Source organism: Gopherus flavomarginatus, chromosome 1 (genome assembly GCF_025201925.1).
Source record: "Gopherus flavomarginatus isolate rGopFla2 chromosome 1, rGopFla2.mat.asm, whole genome shotgun sequence".
Classification (NCBI taxonomy): domain Eukaryota; kingdom Metazoa; phylum Chordata; order Testudines; family Testudinidae; genus Gopherus; species Gopherus flavomarginatus.
The window spans coordinates 272653937-272673745 of NC_066617.1; the positions used below are offsets into that span (position 1 = coordinate 272653937).

Below are 19809 nucleotides of genomic sequence, written 5' to 3' on the forward strand. Positions count from 1 at the left end.
ATTGTTGTGTGCTGTCCCCCTCCACCATTCTTTATTTGAATTTCAGACTTCTTCACATTAAAGTTGTGTCTCATGTTGTTATAATCACTATGAGCAAAATTTTTAACATTTTCCAAGTATTACTTTGGCTGTTATGTACTGGCATCACTTATGCAATAAAAACATTAAAAAGTCACAAAGACTCTGCAGGGCATGAAACAAGAAACAAAATGTTTGCAGCCTGTAGGTTTTTACAGAAGTAAAAAAGCACAGACACAAGATACACCAGGATTTCTCAAATAGGGGTAGCGCTTGTGTAGGGAAAGCCCCTGGGGGGCTGAGCTGGTGTGTTTACCTGCCCCGTCAGCAGGTCCAGCCGATCATGGTTCCCACTGGCTGCGGATCACTGTTCCGGGCCAACAGGAGTTGCTGAAAGCAGCGGCCAGTAAGTCTCTCAGCCCACGCCACTTCCAGCAGTTCCCATTGGCCCAAAGCAGCGATCCGCAGCCAGTGGGAGCCACGATCGGCCGAACCTGTGAACAGGGCAGGTAAACACATCGTGCAACAACATGCTACTTCTGCGACCAATGAAAGCAACTCCAATGCTCACAATCCAACACTGCTCCCAGCACCACCCCCACAACCGGGATAAGTGCTGGACATAGATTTCCACATATGAGCCTGGGGCCTGAAAAAGAAAGGCACCCCTAACAAAACTGCCCTAGTCGTTTATGCTTTCTGGCAGAAGCCTTGATGGCTGAAGCCTTGATGACTGCTCATGCCACCAAACAAGCCTCTAAACCTCAGCCTCCCCTGTTAAGACTCTCCCCCTTACTCTCACAAATACTGTGCAAAAATGCAACACAGAGATATAACCTTAGGGAAAACTTTCTTGTGCCATAAATTTATGTCTAGCCATAAGACAGCATTGCCTTGCTTTCAGAAGGCCAATGCCCGTTCTGCTGTCATTCTGCAACTATGCACACAATCATTACTGCCTTCTGTCTCCGTGGCCTGTAAATTACTTCTTTAGCTACAAAAGCAGAGAATAAACTGGTCTCCCCAGATAACCAGAGCAATCTCCACACCATTAATATCTGCAGTGATCCTGGGAGCAAACTATCCATTATGTATTAAGGTAAATAAGTGTGAATTCTGAAAGATCCTAGCATCATGGACCTTTGCAAACTACCCTACATTTAGGTTTGTAAACCTGCCACAGCGGTCAGCCAGGCCTTGAAGCACCATGGAGAAATACCCCCCATCTGGTTATAAACTCCAAAGCCAAATGCAGGAGCATATGATAGGCACACACGTGTCTCATCGATTGCCCCAATACAATTTGGGAACTCCATCCATGAAAAGCAGTCAGTCAATCTCCTGTGCATTACCAAACTTCATAAACCAGTGAAACAGTACCTTCTGCATGGCAGCACACACTTGCATGACAACAGCCCCAGTCATCTAATTCTCCATGATAGCAATTCAAAAATGGTACTAGCCCACCCAAAAAGGCAGGAACTATGAGATAGAGAGTGGATTTTTTAGAGTTTGACCCCAAATCCCAGAGTTTCATTGACCTCCACTATATTATCCCACAACACGCAGTGAAGAAAAAAAAAACCAGAATGCACATAGCTCAGCAGCAAAGTAAAGCATTTTGGGGATACCTCCCCGAAATGCTGCATGCTTAGTGCACACCAAGCCCCTGCTTGTGTGTACACAATGATGCAAACTGAAAGAGAGTACAGCTTTCCTGTGTACACCCTATTAACATGTCTATGTATTGTGCGCCAACTTAGTGCAAACTAAATCCTCCCTATAGAGAAGCCCACAGTGTCATCTTCCTGAGTCCTGTAAGGAACTCATACAGCCAGTGCAGGGTTTGTAACTGAATTGCTATAGCTCACCCCATATTGGCTGTTGCCCACAAGAGGCCATTCCATACCTGATATGTAAGAACTCAGCTAGTGCCACTCAGTGTCTGCTCAACACAAAAGCTGCTCCTTACCCATTAGGTGCGGTGTTGTGTTCTCGGAATAAGCCTGATGCTGCCTCAGCTGAATCTGAGCTTATTGTGTTACCCTGTTCCACGACAGGTCGACAGACCGACATCTGAAAACAATGCAAAGATGTGAACTGTCCATATTCCAGATCCTCACCCTACTGAACAACGGAGTTGTATAGTGAGAGGTTCTTCCTGAAAAACACCTTCACCTCAGCTCTCTGCTTCTACTCAAACCAGATACAGGAAGAAAAAAATCTGATGAATCTATCTAATAGGAAGATCCGCTGGCTCCCACCCCTAAAATCCCCTTATCTGTACATCATAAGATCCCTTTAGTTTTGAGAGCATGTGTATCTGCTGCATGTGTTCCCCAATTCCAGCTCCACATCTTGGGAAGCAAAAATCATGTTGATTCTACATGATGGCCCCTAAGGCAATGCAGAGAGAACAGGATTCGCCTGCAATGGAAGTTATGAATTACCTTCACTTAACTAAACTAGATGTTAATTCTGGAACGTCTCTGTTACTTAGTTTTACCTCCAAAAAAATTTTATGTGCTTGCATCTTCTGAGACGCTTCAGCTGTCCACCTCTTATCCATTGCAAATTCTGCATGAAATTTAAGCAATGTCAGCAGCCAGCATGAATCTTGGGCTAGTGGTCTAAAGGACAATTATCGAATGACCCATTAAAACTAAAAGCATGTTTTCCTAAGTATTTATTCAGCTCCAAATCCAAAAAGATGACACCTAACCAACCATATTTTAAATTTCCCCCTTCATTTAGTAAGAAAAATATTGACTCACTTTAGCAAACTGATTCAACTCATTTAAAAAACTATTCTATTATTTTCATGAACTCTTGGGATGTAGATTTAAAATATAAAAATTATACAGATACATATTTCTGCAAGTAGGCACCATTTGCTTATAAACTGCCACTGAACTTATCAGTCTGGGCCTGTCGCGCTGCACCCAGGTTAGTTGCTCAGGGGTGTACAATGGACACAGACAGCAATCTCCCTGATTTGTTCTGTCAGCAGAGGGAACACCTATCACTTCACAGAAAATGAGAGTCATCTGGCTAGTTTTGGGTTTTTTTTAAAGTGAGACGTGGAGGGGTGGACTCCTGGGCCTTTACAGTGATTGGCAGCCTGTATGTATGGGAGGGGAGAACCAATGTGATTAACAGCGTATCTAGGCAGGGGGAACAGGCATAGGGTATTTAAATAGAAAGTTTTCTTTCTTTCTTTCTCAGAGGTGAGGGTAGGAGAAAGCTATGACTTCTAACCAGCAACAAGACATTTGGTTAACAGGCTATTTGGGGCAGTTTACCAATTTGTGTACACTTAAGCAAATTTTTCTGTCATGCTAGTTTTAAATAAATCACTATTTAAATAAATTTGCATTTAAATAAATCACTATTGTTTGGTTTTGCACCAAACTAATTCTCATCTCAAAAAATGCCCTTTTGATTTAGCTTGCTTGATTGCTGTGAAGTACTAGAGTACTTTGTATAGTGCCTTTCGTATATTAAATTACCTATGATCTCTTGTGTAATTACTCTACAGAATAACAGCCACATGCACAATCATCTACCTTCACTTGTTCCTGTTATCTCCTTAGGCTGATGGAAATATATACTTTGTCTACACTTGCAGTGGCATGTTGGGTACATTAGTAACACACCTTAGCAAAAGGCAAGCTGCATCCACCCTTACTGGGGTGTGTATCTACATGTGGCAATGAAAGGCTTTGATGGAAGGAAGGCAATGAGGAAAGGCTCTGGCAGCTCCGCCCACCAGAGCTTTTCACTGCAGCCGGACAGGGCTTCCACAGCAGGACAATGCTAAAAATAGCAGCGCAGAGCTGAGCAGCACTGCCAGGGCATGTAGAAAGCAGAGTAGGGGCTACAACCCCAGGGTTCTGGCATCTAGGGCACTATTAGACTAAGCAGTGCTTCACCATCTATGCTGCTATTTATACGTGTGCTGGCTGGGTTTGCAGCATTGGTATTCTACATTGTCGTAAGCACAGATCTACCAATAGATCAGAGATGACTCTGCACAAACAACAGGAATGTTTTGCACCAAAGAAGTAAAAGCAAAAGCTACAAAGACCAAGGAAATAGAGTCAATATAACATGTCAGCAGTACAAGCAGCAGACCCTGGGACAGCTACATCTGTGATGACAGTATGGCTCACACAGTTTACACTAAGGCTATGTCTACACTAGAGACGGGATAACTTTATCAGTGCAGTTGTCCCGCTGTAAGGTCTCTCATGTAGCCACTCTATGCCGACGGCTAAGAGCTCTCCCATCAACATAATTAAACCACCCCCCAACGAGCGGTAGTAGCTCTGTGCACGCTACCACTTATGCCAGTGAAATTTATGTTGCTGAGGGGGGTGTTTTTTCCATAAGTGGTAGTGTCGATGTGGCCTAAGATTTAATTCCACCGCTATCAAAATGTATTTTATGAGAAATTGTATCTTAGAGTCAAAGTTCATGCAGTACTTCATTCACTACCTGTTAGGATTACAAAAGAGAGATTCACCCCCATCAGACTTCTCCAAACGGATGGGTTCTATTTCCTAACCCTTTCCTTCCCTACTTCATGTGCTCTACCTCCTCTACATTTTCTGCTTCTTCCACTCTCCATAAAAATAAATTTAATTAATTTAACAGAATTCCTCATCAACTAATTTGGACATCCCCTTCTAACAACCTGATAGCTACCTCTGAGAAAAAAGCACGTTGATAGTTATAAGATACAGGACTTTCACAGGTCATACCCTGGACCTGATCTTCAGTGTAGATGTCAATACTGAGAACATTAAATCCTACCCCCTCCCTTGGACGTTGACACACCATCACCTCATTAGGGCCCCCTCCCTAGGACTACCCCAGGAACTAAGGACCATCACAAATCTCACCAGCTTCTGCTCCAAGTGTAAGATGCATTTTCTCTAATACAAATACACAACATGTACATTTTTATTATTTTTTTTAAATACCCACTGAAACAAGACTCTCCACTGCACACACTTCTCCCCTATGAAGAGGATGCGAGAAGAAACATGTGATGGATGTTAGTGATGTTGTTTAATGCACTGTTGGAAGGCATTCAGATACTATGGTGATGAGTGAGATACAAGAACATATATAGAATAGTAAAGTTGAGATGCAACAGACGTCATTGTCAAGAACATTCTGACAATAAAGCCTTTTATATCATCTCAGCAGACAGAGTCACAAGATTATTAGAGTGCCTACCAGAGAAAACCTCTCATTAGCTCAACTTGAAAACAAATATGAAGCGTTGCTAGTGAGAAGAGCAACACCAAGAAGCTAATCAAGACACTAATTATTGTAACCCAATGCATCGGGCTGAAAGTGAAGGCTAGACAGGAAGTCTAACTTGTTTAGAATGCAACCGCCCACCACCTTAGCTGAAAAGCTCTAAAGAACATATACTGATGCTGTTCACTCTTCAACTCCTAGTTCACTTCCAGTACCAATATGTCTTAATGTTTAAGACAGTCAACATGCTGGGACCAGTTTACATGAGAAATCACCTATCTACTGAGCTGCACTCCTCTGGGACAATCCTGCTGCCAAAGGTGAAGCTCTTGAAAGACACAAATAAGGCATGCTGGGTCAGGAACACTCAATCATGGAAAATCTATTGAAGTGAATAAGGCAGAGTCTAAGCATGACAGTTTTCATAGTACATTACAAGACTCATCATTTTGCAAAAGCTTTTCTGCAATAAGGAAAGATGAAGGATTACATATGCACATACACAGAACAACCATAGCAAACAAAAAGCTGCTAAAGCTGGGAGAGACAAAATTCACAGCTTTATCTTAAGACCATATACATGTGATCAGGTGTTTCTAGGGTGCCCTTCATAATATCCAAAAGACGGTTACTCGCCTTTGTAACTGTTGTTCTTCGAGATGTGTTGCTCATATCCATTCCAATTAGGTGTGCGCGCCGCGTGCACATTCATCGGAAGATTTTTACCCCAGCAACACTCGGTGGGTCGGCTGGGTCACTCCCTAGAGTGGCGCCACCATGGCACCGGATATATACCCCTGCCGACCGAACGGCCCTTCAGTTCCTTCTTGCCGGCTACTCTGACAGAGGGGAAGGAGGGCGGGTTTGGAATGGATATGAGCAACACATATCGAAGAACAACAGTTACAAAGGTGAGTAACCATCTTTTCTTCTTCGAGGGCTTGCTCATATCGATTCCAATTAGGTGACTCCCAAGCCTTACCTAGGCGGTGGGGTCGGAGTGAGATGTCGCAGAATGTTGAACTGTTGATCCAAATGCCGCGTCATCTCTGGACTGTTGAACCAATGCGTAATGTGACACAAAGGTGTGGACCGAGGACCAGATAGCTACAAGACATATTTCCTGGATAGGTACATGAGCCAGGAAAGCGGCAGATGAAGCCTGAGCCCTGGTAGAATGAGCAGTAAGGTGGCTCATCGGAACATGAGCCAAGTCATAGCAGATGCGGATGCACGATGTCACCCAAGATGAAATCCTCTGGGAGGAGACAGGTAGGCCCTTCATCTGGTCTGCCACCGCGACAAAGAGTTGCTGTGTTTTATGGAAGGGCTTTGTTCACTCGATATAAAATGCGAGCGCCGTACAGACATCTAGGGAGTTCAGTTGTTGCTCCTGGCGTGATGAGCGTGGCTTCAGGAAGAAGACCGGAAGGAAGACATCCTGGTTGATATGAAAGGTCGATACCACTTAGGGAGGAAGGCCGGATGTGGTCACAACTGTACCTTGTCCTTATGAAACACTGTATACGGGGGGTCCACCATGAGAGCCCGAAGCTCGGAAACTCGTCTTGCTGATGTAATGGCTACGAGGAAGGCTGTCTTCTAGGACAGGTACAGCAGCGAGTAGATTGCTAGCGGCTCGAAGGGAGCCGTCATAAGTTTGGCTAGAACTAGGTTGAGGTCCCAAGTTGGGGAGGGGCGGCGCACTTGTGGGTATAATCGCTCCAAGCCCTTGAGGAACCTCGAAACCATGGGGTGAGAGAAGACCGAGCGGTCACTCTCCGCTGGGTAGAAGGTAGTGATGGCCGCCAAGTGCACCTTCAATGAAGATACCGCTAGGCCATGCTGTTTCAGAGACCAGAGGTAGTCCAAGATGTTAAGGACTGGAACCTCGGTGGAAATAACATTACATTGGTCGCACCAGCAGGAGAAGTGCTTCCATTGGCCAGATATGTTAACCTAGTGGAAGGTTTCCTACTACTCAGGAGCACTTGTTGGACCGAGGCAGAGCAATGTAATTCGGACTGGTTTAACCACGCAGTAACCATGCTGTGAGGTGAAGAGACTGAAGGTCTGGGTGGTGAAGTCTGCCGTGGTCCTGAGTTATCAGTTCCGGGCAAAGAGGTAGAGGGATTGGATTGGCTAACGACAGGTCAAGCAACATGGCGTACCAGTGTTGCCTCGGCCAGGCTGGAGCGATCATGATAAAGTGGGCTCTGTCTCTGCGGAGCTTAAGCAGGACTCTGTGAACCAGCGGGAACGGTGGGAAGGCATAAAGCAGATGGCTCGTCCATGTTATCAGAAATGCGTCTGAGATCGAGCCCTGGGAGAGACCTTAGAAGGAGCAGAACGTTTGGCATTTCCTGTTCTCGCGGGAGGCGAACAGGTCTATGCAGGGAAAGCCCCACTTCCGGAAAACAGAATGGATTAACTTCCGGATGAATCGACCACTCGTGAGACAGGAAGGATCTGCTGAGTTGATCCACCAGAGTGTTCCGAACTCCTGGGAGAAAAGATGCTACCAGGTCTATTAAGTGGGCTATGCAGAAGTCCCAGAGCTGAATAGCTTCCTGGCAAAGGGGGGAGAAACATGCTCCTCCCTGCTTGTTTATGTAAAACATGGCCATTGTGTTGTCTGTGAACACTGAGCCACAACAGCCTTGTAACTGCCCTTGAAACGCCTGGCACGCAAGGTGGACTGCTCTCAGCTCCCACACATTGATGTGCAAGACCGGTTCCTGAGTTGACTAAAGGCCTTGAGTGCGGAGATGTTCGAGGTGGGCACCCCAGAAGAAAGATGACGCGTCCATTGTGAGGGTCATTGAAGGTTAAGGCAGATGGAATGGTATCTCTGCACAGACTAGGGAGGGCGTCAACCACCAGTCCAGGGAGCTTAGGATGACCAAGGGGATCGTAAGGATCATGCCTATACTGTCTCTGCCCAGGCGGTATACCGAGGAGAGCCAAGTTTGAAGGGGACGGAGACGTAGTCTGGAGTGTTTGGTCATGAACGTGCAGGCAGCCATGTGACCCAGGAGGGCAAAACAAGTGCGAGCCGAAGTTGTCAGGAAGTTTTGCAGGCCTTGTATAATTGATACCGTCACCTGAAACCAAGGCTGTGGTAAGCAGGCCCTGGCAAGATTGGAGTCCAGAATGGCCCCAATGAATTCTATTCTTTGTGTGGGAACCATAGTGGATTTCTCTATGTTGATCATCAGGCCTAATCGCTCGAATAGGTCCGTGACGATGCCCACATGACGGGTGACTTGGGTCTCGGAGGCCCCTCGAATGAGTCAATCGTTGAGATACAGGAAGACATGTATCCGACGACGGAGGGAGGCGACGACTATAGCCATGCATTTTGTGAATACCCGTGGGGCTATAGAGAGGCCAAACGGAAGGACCGTAAATTGGAAATATTGACGGTTGACCACAAACCGGAGGTCCCGTCTGTGTGGAGGGTAAATGGCAATGTGAAAATACGCATCCTTCATATCGAGGGCGGCATACCAGTCTCCGGGATCCAAGGACGGGATGATGGTCCTCAGGGATACCATGCGGAACTTCAACTTTATCATGAACTTGTTGAGTCGTCGCAGGTCTGGGATAGGTCTGAGACCTCTCTTCGCCTTGGGAATTAGGAAATAGCGGGAATAGAACCCCTAGCCCCTCAAGTCCTTCAGTACCTCCTCTATAGCTCCCATGGCAAGGAGCGTCCGTATCTCTTGCAAGAGGAATTGCTCGTGAGAGGAGTCCCTGAAGAGGGATGAGGATGGGGGGTGGGAGAGAGGGGGCGAGATAAACTGGAGGTGGTATCTGAATTCTACCATGCGTAGGACCCAATGATCCAAAGTTAGTTGGGTCCACGAAGAGGGAGGAAAAGGGAAAGACAGTTGTAAAAAGGAGGGGAACGATCCTGGGAAACAACTGGTACGCCGTCCTCCGGCGTGCCTTCAAAAGTTTGGTTTGGGTCCCGCGGGTGGTTTGGAGGAACCCTGATTCTGACCCCCTTGGGGTCCCAACTGCCTGTCTGCGATTGCCTCGGCCGCGCCTTCTGCCGAAGTCCTTTCGTGGCCTAGGCAGGGGGTAAGGGCGGTGAGGCTGGGGACGGAAGGATCTGCGCAGAGTCACTGGTGTGTGCATCCCAAGTGAGCGCATGTTCACTCTGTTGTCCTTCAGGCTTTGCAGCCTAGGGTCAGTCTTTTCAGAAAATAGGCCTTCGCCATCGAAGGGCAAGTCCTGTATGGTGTGTTGCAGTTCAGGTGGGAGCCTGACACCTGAAGCCATGATACTCCCCTTTGATACATGCAAATTCCTGAAGCCGGAGTTCTGGCTGCGGAGTCTGCTGTGTCAAGTGAGGCCTGGAGAGAAGTTCTCGCCACCATCTTCCCTTCCTCCAAAAGGGCAGCAAACTCTTAACGGGAGTCTTGAGGAACTAACTCCGTGAATGTTCCAACTGCTGCCCAGGTGTTATAGTTGTACCGGCTAAGGAGAGCTTGCTGGTTTGCCACTCTGAGATGGAGGGCCCCAGCAGAGTATACCTTACAGCCCAATAAGTCCATGCACCTAGCCTCTTTGATTTTGGAGCCGGAGCTTGCTGGCCATGGCGCTCCCTTTCATTGACTGATTGCACGACAAGGGAGCAGGGAGGAGGGTGCACGTACAGGTACTCGTACCCCTTAGAGGGTACCATGTACTTCCGCTCAACTCCCCTGGCCGTGGGCGAAATAGAGGCTGGAGACTGGCAGATGGTATCGACATTTGCTTGAATCGTGTGAATGAATGGCAAGGCCACTCTTGTGGGGGTGTCAGCTGACAAAATATCCACCACAGGGTCTTCTACCTCCGGGACCTCCTCTACCTGAAGAGTCATATTCAGGGCTACACGTCTCAGGAGGTCCTGATGTGCCTTCAGGTCAATTGGAGGAGGGCCCGAGGAGAATATCCCAGCCACCGCTTCATCTGAAGAGGAGGAAGAGGAAAGGCCAGGGACAAGAGGGTCCTGCGTGGGCTCCTGTTCTTGGGCGACGACAGGCTCAGGTGGAACCTGAGGGTCTGTTGGGTGCATGGGAGCTTCCTCCATACCCGCAGGAGGCGAGCGGCTGACAGTCGCCTCCGGCACCCGGTGTTCCGATGATACGGAGCGTGATGGCACCGGAGGCACACCTTGGGCTTGGTGATATGCCCAAGGTGTCCAGAATGACCACTGATGAAGTCCTTGTTCTTGGGCCTAGGTCTCCTGGAAGACTCAGCTGGGCACATCTGAGTCACGGTCCTGTGCATAGGAAGCACTGTCCGCGTTAGATGACACAGATGTGTGTTGAGACAGCCACGGAGGAGCTGAAAAGCCCTGGGAAGGGTCTCCATCTCTAAATGATCTCTCTCTGTGCGGTAACGGAGAGTGGTACTGGGCACCATATCGGTACCGGGAACGAGACTGGGACCTGCGACCGGAGCGGTGCCAAGAGGTCAACCGGCATCTCGAAGCTCGACGTCTAGAGTGGCTGTGAGAGGCACGGTGCCGGGAACGGTGCTGGGAGCTAGACTGGTGCCGAGAGTATCGGGCCGGCAAACAGGACGCTGAATGGTGCCACGAGTGTGACCGGTACCGAGATGGAGAGCGGTGCTGGGACTGGGATCGGCGACAGGACCGAGCGCACCAGTGGGACCGCGATCGTGATCAGTGCCAACAGAGGATGGTCTCAGCAGGGCAGGTTTGCCGATCGATTGTATAACCCGCACCGGCGGTGCCACGAGTTGAGGCAGCGCAGACTCCGTCAGCGCAATCAGCTCCCTCACCACGGAAAAGGTCTCCGGCATGGAGGGAATAGTGAGCTCAACCACGGCGTGCGCTGGGGAGCTTTCAGGCACCGGACTCCAAGGCCCTTGAGGGACTGGAATCGACGGTGCCGAAGCTGGCGGTGCCGCGGCAGGTGTCGGTGACGGGCGGTCCGACTTAGGTGGGTGCTCCGACTGTGGTGCAGGCGGCACGGAAGCAACAGGAGTCTTTATGTTTCTTAACCCGCAGGGAGAGGGTATGGTGCCGAGCAGACATCTGTGCCGGCGACGGTAGGTGCCGAGGGACCTTAGCGGTACAGGCACGATCTGGTGCCAAAGAGACGCTCCCGCCTGATGCTGACTGTCCAGCGCTCTGTGCTGAGGGTGGAGGAGGTAGAGCTGCCTCCATCAGGAGCTGTTTGAGACGAAAGTCCCACTCCTTCTTCGTCCTGGGCTTGAAGGCCTTACAGATCCAACACTTATCAGAGAGATGGGATTCCCCGAGGCACTTAAGACAGGAGTCGTGGGGATCTCCCGTTGGCATCGGCTTGTGGCAGGCTGAGCATGGTTTGAAGCCTGGTGAACCGGGCATGGGCCCCGATACCGGATGCAGGGAAGGGGCTAATCCCCGAACCCCTCTCAACTATAAACACTAACTATATTATAGAATGAGTAAAACTAACTACAACTATAAAAATTATAACTGTATACACAAGGATTAGTAAAAGAATTACAAGTAGCTAGGGCGGTGGAGATTAGCTAAGCCGCGCTCCACTGTTCCAACGACCAACACGGGTGGTAAGAAGGAACTGAAGGGCCGTTGGGTCGGCAGGGGTATACATCTGGTGCCATGGCGGCGCCACTCTAGGGGGCGACCCAGCCGACCCACCGAGTGTTGCTAGGATAAAAATCTTCCGACGAACGTGCACATGGTGCGCGCACACCTAATTGGAATCGATATGAGCAAGCACTCGAAGAAGAACATCAACAGATCAGAATCAGACCTCTATGACTTACCACTGGCAGCATGTAAAAATTACACACACATCTAAGTGGTTTCACTAAGATAATATATGACTCTCTTGTGAAAAAGGTATTATAAAAGTAGCTAATAAGAAGAGAGTGTGAAAGCTTTATTTTTATATACTCTAGAAAAAAATACATACAAGCACAGTTTAAACAGCTATCGGGGGGGGGGGGGAGGGAGGCCCAGCTGGGGGTCTACCAGAAAAAACAGCTTCTAAGTTATTTTCATCTCTGCTATTGACTACTGCAGTCACATCTTCTCTGAGCACTTCAGCATCAAAAAGCTATCAACAAACTGGAAACAATTCAGAGAAGAGCAGTAAAAATGATTATGGGGTTGTAGGAATCATTTGAAGAAAGATTGAGTTGGGGTTCTACTCTGATAAGTAGAATAGAATCTACTTTACAGATTTAATACCTATGTGCAAGGCTCTTGAGTTTTTCTAGGCAGGTTAGTTTGGACCCAAGTTCTGCTGAAAGGTTTCTTGATTCTGAAGCACTCTAGTAGTGTCCCAACAAGCACTGACAGACTTTCCTCAGTGAGTAGAAAGGTTTGGCTTATAAGCAGTTAATATACACAATCAAGGTATTAATGAATGAGGCCATGGTGGCAGTTAACGAGAGAACATGTCTAACCTAAAATAAAATCAGACTGTACACGTGATGCTGGCAGACCACATGCCAGCTTATGCCAAGGCCCTCTCCTGACAAATACATTGTTGGAACCAATCCAGCTCATCTGTGTCTTGGTATAATTCTAATACCTATTTTAACTATAAGAATGCATTTAATGCTTAGACTTTATGGAATGCGTGTAAATTGCTGCATGCATTATCCCATATTATAAGGTAATATTTGAGTGTTTGCATTGTGATCCCCAGTAACTATCACCAAACAGGAAAGAAACATTAATTACTGTGAAATGCTGATCTCCAACAGAAGGTATGTGCTGCCCCACAAGGAAGGGACATTGACACCAGATGTACTAAAGTGGAACATTAAAGAGGACAAAAGACTTCGTTATTTACTCTCCTCCTCCAATGAAGATGAGTCTTAGGGCTTGGCTACACTTGCGAGTTACAGTGCAACAAAGCAGCCCCAGGCGCACTAGCTCACTACCCATCCACACTGGCAAGACACGTAGGGCACTCTGACTCTGCGGCTACAGCGCTGCTGGTACTCCACCACAGCGAGTGGAATAAAGTTTGCAGCACCCCTGCTGGAGCACCACAGCGCCAGTGTGGACAAGTTGTTGCATTACTGCACTCTGATCAGCCCCGAGAAACGTCCCATAATCCCCTTAACTTAAGTGGCCACTCTTCTCATTGTTTGGAACTCTCTGTAGGAATGTGGATATGCCGCCTGAAAGCTCCGTTTCTGACAGACGTCTGTTTATCTGCTCCAAGACAGATAAGTGTGCTCTGAGACAGATTAGCGTGGAATGCTGTGTGTGAGAAAGAGTGGCGAGGGAGGGAGGAAGGGGGTCTGATTTAAATAAAAGAAATATATATATTTTAAATAATTGATTTTTATTCACTGTGGCCTCCCTGCCCCCTTTCTGCTTGGTTCTACAAACTCAGCTGATGGGAGGAATTCATTTCTAAGGGCATGGCTACACTTGCAGATGTAGAGCGCTTTGAGCTAAACCCGCCTTTAGAGAGCGTAGCAGGGAAAGTGCTGTAGTCTGTCCACACTGACAGCTGTTTGCGCAGTGGCATTGCCACATTTGTGGTACTTACAGTGGCATTGGAAGCGGTGCATTATGGGCAGTTATCCCAGCATGCAAGTGACTGCAGCGTGCTTTTCAAATGAGGGTGGGGTGGAGTGGGACAGGGAGTATGTTGTGTGTATGTAGGGGAAGATAGAATGGGTTTTTGTGGGGCTGAGAGCATGTCAGCATGCTGTCTTGTAAGTTCATACAGCAGGAGACCCCCTTTCTCCCTCCCTCGCCACTCTTTCTCACACACAGCATTCCACGCTAATCTGTCTCAGAGCTTTATTGCTGACGTTATTGAAATTTAGAAGGAACTGAGTGAGATCTTAGATAGAGAAATATGCAATACACAGCGAGTATTCCAGCGAGTGGAATAAAGTTTGCAGCACCCCTGCTGGAGCACCACAGCGCCAGTGTGGACAAGTTGTTGCATTACTGCAATACCAAAGTTAAATTACAAGCATTAAAAAAAAACAAATGGGACAAGCACTATCTCCAGCTCATTTTCTTGCAAATATTCTCAATATTAGGTACCAGGGTCAAACCTTAACTGCTGAAGACAAGGAGTTGGCTATGACATGGACATCCAGCAGTCATCCCTCCATAATGCAAACTGTAATAAACTTCAGAACTAAGGGTGAACCATTCAAGAAATATATGTTTGCTGATGATGTTTTAAAGAAAGTCACACCACTGAACTGGTGGAAGTCACTTAAGCACTTGGATTCAGAGACTGTTGAAGTGATAATCTCACTTTTAACAGCAGTAGCTTCCTCTGCCCGCATAGAAAGAATATTTTCTTCCTTTGAACTAATTCATTCCAAATTTACAGCCCACACAACTCCATTCTAGAGACTATCCAATCAGCAGAGAAGTATACAAAAGTTACAGAAAGAGGGTGGATGTAATAGCAGACAGGAATTTTGTCTAAGATTTACCAATAAGTAGACTTTTGTCCAAACTGTCTCAGCATTACAGGCTTCATTCTATAAAAGACAAACATTAAGAAGATAATGAATCATATGCCACTTCTAGCACCTTAATCTAAAAAATTTGAGATTGTGACAGATCGTCCCAATTGTCTGCTTGACTTTAAAAATAGGTGAAGAAAGAAAGAAGAAAAGGCTGTGATGATGAAGGGAGGAATTAAACTTCAGAAGGAAAACTATGTTGAGACTACACACATAATAGCACAGCTGGGCTTACAAATGACAACCTGTTTGGTTGCACATGCAACCATTCCACTCATGAGGAGACCAATGCTAATATAGCAAAACAAGCAGGCTGCCAGACCACTCTGTGGCCCCGAAGCTGCAAGCTGCTTTCAACATAGGCAGACCAATGCACCTATGCAGAGCTGCAGTGAAATCAAGGGGTCAGGCCACCTATAGCTACACACAGGAATCAGGGTCTACATAAGCAGTAGTGAGTGCCAGTGGCTGAAGCACAATAGCCTTGTATACCAGTAACCTGGAATAGAAGCAAACCAAGGCATTCATGGTAATCTGGGAGAAGAGCAGCATGCAGAGGGGAACAAGATGACAACTGGTGTTAAAAAAGCCTTATTGTCAGAGAGGAAGAAAACGGCTCTTGTCCCACTAGGTGCTCTCTTATCCTTCAAACACATGCCAACCTGGCTCTGAACAATACTAAGAAAAACTGAGTTTTTCAAGCACCACTGCTAGCACATTCAAGCTGAATGGCAGACTGCAGATACTTTTACCACTATGCCGGACGCCTAGTCTACACTAGTTTCCAAAACTGGCAGTGCTGATGCTGAACTTTTTTTTCTCTCTATTATCAACACGTTTTAAGAGCAAGTGGTTTTCTGCCAGCCTGGCACAGAAATGCTAGAGACCATTCCATTCTTCAAGGGCAGTATCCCCTGGATGACACTTCAGTTGTCAAACACACACTGAGTGTCAGAAAACTCAATGCAAGAACTGTAGGTAATGAGGATCAAAAGGATTTTTTTAATTCACACATCGTGGTATAAACAGTGTTTTAAAGTTACATGCTGAGTCACGTATATTTAAGAAAACAATTACATTCTGCTCCTAATTATAATTCTGTATTACTTTCAAAATACAGCAATTTGAAATGACTACCATAAACATTCTCACTAATTAGATTATCCTTGCATAGCTTCATACTACAGTTAAACAAAGTATATCAAAAAGTAGGTCATGCTGTTTTCAAATATATGTATGCATTATTATTGCTGTTATTTGCACTTGTGGTCAGGAGTAGAACAGGCGTAAAAATCACAGACAAACATCTCAAAACAGAAACTGACTGAAAATAAAGATTTTTTTTAAAAAGTGAAAAGACATCTTCTAATCAACATTATCTATCTACAGGCTTTCTGCGTATAATTGGTAACAGAGGAGGGTACTTAAGTGTTTTCCCCAGTTTCTCAGGGTGTGATTACAAACTAGCATTTTTATTCAAACTTCGCACTGTTTCACTCCCACTGGCACAGCTCTACCAGAGGCACATTAGCAGTAAAGGAAGAGCTAGTACAGACAGGCCACTGATGTTTTAGCCACAGTATTGTCTAATCCTAATTACAGCAAGTCTAGATGAGTTAAGAGGGACCAGTGCCTTCTAGAAAGACATCTGCATAAGCCCACCTAGCCACTACTGCCAGCAGCAGAACTGCAATGGTGAGAAATTTGAAGAAAAATGCTAACGTAAACAAGGCCTTAATCAGAGATCTCCTCCTCCAGAAGAAACAAACACATTCGTTCTGCTCACTGCTACTTTCTACCGAGCGCAGTGTGCCAAACGCTGAGTTACCAGAACTATCAATTGCCACTGAACCACACAGAATAAGGAGTAAGCAGAGTTCTCCCCGTCCCGAGGAAGGGCACGAAGCTCCTGTCTAACTCAAACAGAACTCCGGTCTCAGCGGTTACCACCTCTGGGGCAGCCCAACTTCTTAGAACAGACGTGGGACACACGCCAAAGGTTAAGGATAAACACTTGCCCATGTCAACAAAGCAGGGCAACGTAGCGCTCTTCAGCCGTAACTCCTCACCGGGGCGGGGACGCGCTGGAGAAGGGCCCCAGGTCAACGTCCCTCCCGACACGAGTTTCCTGCACAGGTGCAGAGCTGACACACGCCGGCCTTGCTCGTCACTCGGGAGCCCAGCAAGGTCTCCCCGTCTGCAGCCTGGGGGTGGGTGGGGTTTCGCAGCGCAGCCTGAGCCCCCGCGCCTCGTCAGAGCCGGAGCGACAAACAAGCGCAGGCACCCAAACTATGCGAACAAAAAGCCGCCCCGGCACCCGGGGAGCAGTTCAGCCCTGCGGAGCGCTGCAGGCCCGTCTGCCGGTGCCCTCGTCCCCCAGCCTCTGGGCGCCTCGCTGCCCCCGCGCACGGCCCCCACGGACACGCACCCGCCCCCCCACGGCCCCTGGGCCCTGCCCCACGCCCGCGGCGCCTCTGACCTGCTGGCGGGGCCCTGGCTGTGTCAGCCCGGCGACCGCGGAGCTTAGCTGCCGCCTCTCTCCCGCCGCGGCCCCACACACGCCAGCGACGCGCTCCAGGCTGGGCCGGGCCTGGCCACCCCGCCCTGTGCGCGGAGGGGAGGGTGCAGCTCCCTCGGTGACTCCGCCTCCCTCCCCAAAGCGACACTGCAGCTCCTGCACCCCTCGAACGTGCCCCCCACCCCCGAGGGACTCGCACGGGCTGCATCCGCCCACCGCCCCGCCTGGAGAGTGTGCGCCCCAGCGCTTCCCCATCACCCACCGCCCCGCCTCCAGGGGGCACCCCCAGCGCCCTGCCACCGCCCCTGCACACCCTGGTGTAGGGCTCCCACCCAACCTGACCCAAACCTCGCCGGGGGCGGGGAGGGGAAGGACCACCACGCACAGCCCCCTTCAACTATTTCTCACCTGCGCTCTTCCCTGGGTCTGGAGTCCCCACCTCACTCGGCCACTCGTCCATCCTGTGCCTACACGACCCAAGCACACAGTTCACCACTTGGGCCCTGCTCCTGGAAACACACACGTGCTTACCTTTGCGATCCTGAGTAGTCCCACTGAAACCGGGATCGGTGGCAGTATGGGAGCCAAGTTGAGCAAGAAGTGGGAAGTACTCCCACGCCAGTAGGTAGTAGCTACAGGGATTGAGACCAAGCAAGACTGCAAAATCCACCCAACGACAAACACCCTTTTATTCTTCTTCTTTACAATGGGGGGAAAGTGAAGTCACTGCAAAAAGCAACTTACTCTTAAAATAGCAATAAGCCTCCCCAGGGCATAAATCAGTAGGGTTTTGGCATGCAGGTTCTGCCACCTCTGAAATACACCAATAGGCTATTAATGCACACTGTCATAAGGCTTATTGCTATTAGAGTATGGCTCATTAATTTTGCCTCCTGCTTTCTTAAAATAACCCATCATTCTCTAGAGCAGTTTTGTGCAAAATATTCTTCCACTTTGAAAAATTGTATGTAGTAAATTTGAGAAAACAGGGCAAATATGAAATACTTTTATTCTTTATTTGTTTAATCAAATAGCTACCACTAAGACCAGATACTTAGAATGAGGAATGCTACTAGTGTCTTAATATCTTAACTAGTGGTAAAAAGCAGTTTTGAAGGCACCAGTTTTGAAGGGTTTGTAGGAGACACCTTAGTGATATCCTTCACAGTTTGTGCACCATGGAACCAAACCCTCTTGTGTGGACACTTAAAAATAAGAGTACCATACAAGAGGGTTGTACTGATTTTACTAACTTGGGTACAAGATTAATGTAGACCAGTAGACCACACCTTCACCACAAAAAGATGTTGGCAAAAGGCCAGCTGTCACAGCCCTTGTAGTCTCCTCAGCATCATATCCCAGGTCACAACAAGGTCTATGTTAGTGCAGACATGCAGTCTCTTTCCCCCACTCTTGCCTCCAAAATATAAGTGAACCTTCCTCATTAAGAACTATTTATTTAAATGCTAGAGGCAAGTTGGTATAAGTCAGCACAGATCCATTGAAGTCAGTGGAACTATGCAGATTTACACTGCTGAGGTGTAACTGCCATTTTCGACATACTAGGGTTGACCAGGCTATCAGATAATTTGATGATTGAAGAGATTTTTCCTAAACCAAGCATGGAAAGCTTCAGCTCAGAATGAGATTCTTCCAGAAACTATGAGCCTGTACACACAGAAGATTATATTGGACTCCATTTAGCTTTCATTACCAGCAAGTACTATTAGTAATTTTACTAATTTCTTTCTTCAGAAAAAAAACCACATGGAACTAAATGTAAGACTGGCAGAATTAAGGCTTAGCAAACCATCAACTGTTGATAATTCTGTGGAAGATCACAGAACTAGGAAACAAGACTTCATACTCCTTTTGTCTGTTTCTGAGATGCCATTTTTCATAAGTTATATTCATAAGTTAATGAAGCATTAAACTTGCTTACAAGCAAAACATAGGAGGGTGAGGTCCAACCCATCTGTTCTTGATGCATTTCTGGCAATAACTCTACAAATATATTTGCAAAAAAAATATTGGGAGTGACTGAATTCTTTAATTTAGGTATAAGAATTTTTCATAACATAAAACTAGATTTGACATTCATCATTTAACATATAGGGAAATCTCCTTCCATTTTGATTAATAGATTTTAAACCCCAAAGGAACCATTTAAGATAATCTGATCTCCTGCATAACCCTCGGAACTCATCATCAACCCCATTATGTCTGGTTGAGCCATAGGATGTCTTTTAGAGAGATACAGTTTCGATTTGAAGACTTCAAGTACTGAAGAATTCACTACATCTCTAGATAAAATGTTCCAGTAGTTAATTACTATCACTTAATTTACATCATAGGTCTAGTTTGAATTTGCCTAGCGTCAGCTTCCAACCATGGCTTTCACGATAAGCTTTTCTGATTAAAGATTATAGATTATCATCAGGGCCAGCCCTAGGTTTTTTGCCGCCCCAAGGAAAAAATGTTTTGGCTGTCCCCTATCCCAGCCCTGGGCTCTT

At 47.1% G+C, this 19809-nt stretch overlaps 1 protein-coding gene across 2 annotated transcripts in view; it reads right to left on the reverse strand.

Annotated features, from left to right (window-relative positions):
- MBNL2 (muscleblind like splicing regulator 2) overlaps positions 1–17466 on the reverse strand; it is a 172651-nt gene extending 155185 nt beyond the window's left edge. The window contains exon 1 of one of the 2 annotated variants that reach the window (XM_050950253.1): positions 17258–17466. The gene's annotated coding sequence lies outside the window, so the exon portion shown is untranslated. The remainder of the gene's footprint in view (positions 1–17257) is intronic. The other variant, XM_050950190.1, reaches the window with a different exon arrangement.
- Between the last annotated feature and the right edge of the window lie 2343 nt (positions 17467–19809).